A 5731-nucleotide genomic window follows, 5' to 3' on the forward strand; every position below is an offset into this window, starting at 1 on the left:
CATTGTGGGCTCTCTTTGTGCCTCTTTATAATTTTTTATGCACCTTACACATATTTTAATTTTTGAAACACTCTGTTAATCTTGCAATTATTTGGTGGATTTTGTGCATCTTTTCATTTTGGGCTCATTTTATGCCTCTTTTCATATTTTGCCAACTTGCTTCGTTTCTAAATCTTTTAGGAAGGATTTCTCTTAGTTGTTAAACTATGTTCCAAATATAAGAGAAAATGTACTCACTTTATTATTTAAATAAGAGTAAACCATAAAGCAAAGCCCGATCCATATGATAGAAACAAATAATATGATTAAAAAAATTAGAAGTAAATTCAATTACTTACAAAAATATTAATATTAGAGAGAGAGAAATGTAGGAAGATAAAGCATATATCTATTTCTAGGTCCAATTTTTAATTTGAAATAGATTTTGATTCAAAAAGATGTTTCACCACTAAAGGAGTTAGATGAAGAGGGACAATCATAAATTTCTCTTCCTTTAATTATTTTAGAAGAGACAATCATAGCTTATTTAAAATTTTAAGTACAAAATTAGTAAATTTTAATTTTACTAAAAAATGTGATTTGTGAGAAGTGATTTGATTGTCTTATGCATGTGTGATAAAAATGATTTTTGAGTTTTGATCGGAGAGACTTTACAAGTAAATACATGAAAAATAACATAAAAGATCACAAAAATAAACATCCTGCTAAAAAACAAAAACACTAAACACAACAAGAAGAAAACATTGATAATGAACTAAAAACATACAACTATGAATTAACTAAAATAGATAAACACACAAATAAAACTTTATACCTCAACATCTTACTCGTGGTTTGATGATTGAGAAGCAAAGCCTACCTAGGAGATTTTTTGCTTTTTCTTATTTGTCCTTACTACAATTGTCTTATTTTTTCCCTTTTCCTTTTGCAAGAATAGTTTTTAAATTATGGCACTTATTTCTCATATTTTTGAGTTTTTTACATCTAAAACAAATAATGTCAGAGAAACTCTTAACATTCTTATCATTTTTATCTTTGTTCAACTTTTATTGATGTTGATGCTTGCGCTTCTGTAGATTTTTAAATTTACTTATTATTGATGTTATATCCTTACTTTCATCATCTATTGAGTTGCTTTTATCCATGTCATCAGCTTTTAGCACTATAGTTTCACCTGCATCCAAAGTCTTTAACTCACATTTTGCTCATGGGAAATGAGTGAGCCAATCATATTAATAAAAGAATAATCATTTAAGTAAATTTAGCATTAAATTTATCAGGTAGACAACAAAGAATTTTGTTGACCTTTTCAAAATTTGAAAGCTCTTTACCTAAAGCATGTATTAATGTCACTAATTGAGTAAACATAATATATATGTCTAGGATAGTTTCATAAGGTTTCATGCAGAATAGTTCATAATCATGTATTAAATATTCAACTTTGGTTTCTTATCTTCACTATTACCCTCAAATGTAGTACATAATCTATCCAATTTTTTCTTGCGAGTAGTGCATGAAGAGACTCTCGTATAATCTTAAAAATTTAAAGAATAAAAAAAATAATTCAAATATTTAACATTCAATTGAGCATAAGTTTATTCTACTCTACTCAATTCAATCAATGGAATATCAGTTTTGACTCCATCTAAAATACATGATGGTATAAAATAACCAGTTTGAATCATACGCCAGATTCAATAATCTATTGATTGCTATAAAGTAGATATTTAAATTTTCTAAAAATTAAAATGAATATTATCAAATAAAGGTGGTCGTGTGATTGAATATCCTTTGTGATATTTTGATTTCCAAAGTTAACCATTGATTATTTTCAAAAGTTATTTAAAACTTAGTTTTTGAAATTCTCTTTGATACCACTTAAAAGTTCATGAAGGTTATTAAACCTTTAGGAACTTGCCTAAGACTAGCTAATAAGATGATGAATTAGAAATATAAAAATTATTTAAGCATAAAATAAAATCCCCTTTTTAAAGTTTTTTAACATATATCAAAATAATAATTTTATCCCTTGATATGGAAGATGATTAATTTCACAATAATAACAATAATAGAGTTTTCAACCACACTGTAATTCATAAAAAAACATAAATTAAAATGTTAAAAAATAAAAGAATAAATACACCTAATTTTATAATGGTTTGGTCAAATATAACCTACATGCACTCCCTAAAGGCCTCCGCTCCAGGTATTTCATTAAACCTTTAGGTGACTCTCCTTTAGCCCCCACAGCTAGGCAGGGAAGCCCTTACCAAATCTCTTCCTCCAACCCAATGCGATAGAGTACCTTAAATCCTTTTCACCCTCCTGGTGAAGTAAGAGAACCTGAAAAATGTTTTCTCTCTTGGAGATGACAGAGAATCAAGAATCCTTTTTCACCCTTTTGGTGAAGGATGAGAACTTGGAATCCTTTTTCACCCTCATGGCGAAGGCAAAGAATCTTGAGTCACTTTCACCTTCCTTGGTGCAGTGGTGTTGTTTAGATCTTTCACACCAAAGAAATCTTCTTCTTTCAAAAACCTCCCTCAAGAAGAACCTTAACTATGATGGTACATAGGTGCAAGTTCACCAGAGCAACTGTGTGAAACTACCTCTCACACTCCCATCAAACTCACAAGAATCTTCTCCCTGTCTCAAACTCCGCCCTTTCCTCTCTCAAGCTCAAGGCTCTCTCTTAAAGTTTTCTCCAAAAGCAAAATGACTCAATGAATACCAAATGCTCATATTGAGTATTTTGAGAAAGCTTAAATAAAGGACTTTAAAAACCCTAGAAACTCAATTTTGGTGGCACTGATCGTCCAGTATAATCTTAGGATCATTTTGTATGACTAGTTCAAAATAGCCCTTTCAACTAATACAAATAGCCCTTCCCTATACAATCAGTTCAAGTGTTTATAGTGATCATCCCGTATAATTGAGAACATCATCCAGTATGATTAGTAAAAACATATAGCTAATCATCCTGTATAAATGGTGAGGATTAAATATTATTCCATGTAAGAATCAGATTGTCTAATTCCATCATCTCATACCGTTATATACAATCTGATTGAATAATTTTACCATAATTAAGCTCCTAATCATATGATCAATTTAGCATTGATTATCACCAATCACACAGTACAATAAAGATCGTATAGTATGATTAGAACATAATTTGAATTATAAAATATACTAAAATTATGATTGGCAATTATTTTGTTGATTTCTAAGGATCATCTTATACGACATGAATTGTACAATATAGTTAGTTTAAATGTCATTAATATCAAAATTAGTCATTTTGATGAGTTGATCGTATAAGATGCTATAAATAAAACAATACGATTAGTTCAGAAATTTGATCAACTATTTTGATCTAATATTACTTCTTCTTCTTTTTTTGAAAAAAGAAATAAATGCATTACTAGAAAAAAAAATAAACTACAATGTTAATTCCTCCTTCAACAAGCTGAAAGTTTGTTAGGGATGTTAAGCCTTTATGAACTAGCCCAAGGCTAACGTAGAGGGGGGTGAATTGATATTTTAAAAATCTTTCAATCAAACTCAAAACACAAACCAAAGTTCACCACAATGAAATTTAAAGTGCAAAAATTAAAAGCAAAACATAGTAGTAAAGAACACAGAGATTTATAGTGGTTCGGTCAACTCGACCTACATCTACTCCCCGGAGGCGCCCTCCGGATATTGCACTAAACTCAGTGTATCTTCTTTTACTCCAACACTAAGGTGGAGAAGCATTTACAAAACCTCCTTTCCAACGACACCAGTGAGGCAGAATCCCAACTCCTTTTACTTCCTCCTAAAGCAGGCAGAGAACCTTGATTGATTACTGAAGTGAACCTCTCTCAACCCTCCAAGGACAAGGGACTACGATTGCAGAAGACAAGTGGATTAATACTTGGAGCAACCTTTATGAAATCCGTCACAAACTCCCCCTCACAATATCATCTCTCTCTCTCCCTCTCTTTCCCTCTCCTCAAGACTCTCTTAGTTCAAGACAGTAGCAAAAGATATTTTAAAGGGTAGAATAAGTGCCCTTAAATAGAAGAGCTTTGGAATAGCTCATTAATTGCAACTAACCGACTTTATCATTCATGATGATCTGGAGATCATCTTGTACAATCAATATAATTTTAGCTCAATCAGCCAAGATGATCTAGGACGATCAGAAGAAATTTGTTCATATTGTCCAGGCTGATGTAAAATCATCCTGGACGATCAGTATAGATCAATGAATATTGTCCAGATAATTGCACTGAATGGATATCTGGACGATGGAAAATTAGCTTGATCATTTGGAACGATCTCATGATCAGCTCGGACGATTAGTTTAAATTCCTGAAAATCATCCAGAGCATCGCCCTGAATATAAGGTGGTCGATGTTGCTTGTCAAGGAATAACTAAGGTTCTTTGAATTGATAGTCCTGGATGATCCTGTGATCGTCTAGGATGATATGATCGAGTCACTCAAATCTTAATTACTTTCTTTAATTACCATGTTAATTTAGTCATAATTGTGTTTCATCGTCCAATATGATGTGCCAGACGATGTCCAAAAATAAATAATACCTTAATAGATCTGGCAGCTAATTCTTTCTTATTTGAGCCTATCGTCCCGGCCGATAATAATATCATCCATGACGATAAGCTTAATGACGACTGCTTTAACAAGGATGCCCTAATTAGGGTTTTTATTTTTAGACAGCCTAATATTAGACAGCCTAAAAGACTGATTAACATCCCATCTTTCCAAACTTATGTTAAAAACCATTTTAGAAAATGAAGAAAAGTTGACGGCATTTGCAGCAATTGCATTTGCACTTTCTACCACTCCATATAATAATTTGTTCCTAGCCTTCCATGAAGGATACACAATACTTCAAAACAAGTTGAGAAGCATATCATTATGTTTTGTAATTGATTCCATCCAAGAGTAGCATTCTTTAAAATTTATGAACTCGGGAATTCCAAATCCCCACTTGTTTAACAGTGAAAATAACATCTTTCAATTTGCTACATTTGATAAGTATATGTTCCACATCCTTAATAGCGTTCCAGCATCTTGGACATATTTCATTAATTTTCACTCTTCTATGTGCTAAGAACTGATAGGTTGGGATTACATTTTTAAATAGCCTCCTGTTGCGGATTTGTTTTCATGGTTTATGATTTTGATGATAATAAACACTCTTATTTCTCCACGACTGCCTTATCTACTGACATTTCAGGTTCACAAGATCAAGACTACAATTCGAAATCAGCTCAATATTGGGTAGACTAGGTCTGAGTCAGTTTGTACCCTTTTTTCCTTTCTTAAGTCTTTTGTAATTGGTGTGGCTCCTAAAGCTATGTAACTTTGCACACACGCACCTTGGAAGATTTTCTGACTGTCCGCTAGAGTTTACTATTTTTTGTAACATCGTCTGGGATGAGATTTATATCAACCTAGATGATCGGTTCAAAAGTAGAAACCCTAATTAGGGAATCCTCATTAAGGCAGCCATCATTAAGTTGATCGGCCTGGATGATACTTATATCGGCCAAGACGATAGGCTCAATTAAGAAAGAATCAGCCGCCATGATCAATTTAGGTATTCTTTATTTTAGGAAATCAACCAGGATGATATCCACATCGTCCAGGATGATCTAACTCTATTATGCCTAAATTAATCTGGTATCTTTAGAAAGCATTAAAGGCTGATTGATTTA

Source organism: Dendrobium catenatum, unplaced genomic scaffold (genome assembly GCF_001605985.2).
Source record: "Dendrobium catenatum unplaced genomic scaffold, ASM160598v2 fragScaff_scaffold_1074, whole genome shotgun sequence".
Taxonomy (NCBI): Eukaryota; Viridiplantae; Streptophyta; class Magnoliopsida; order Asparagales; family Orchidaceae; genus Dendrobium; species Dendrobium catenatum.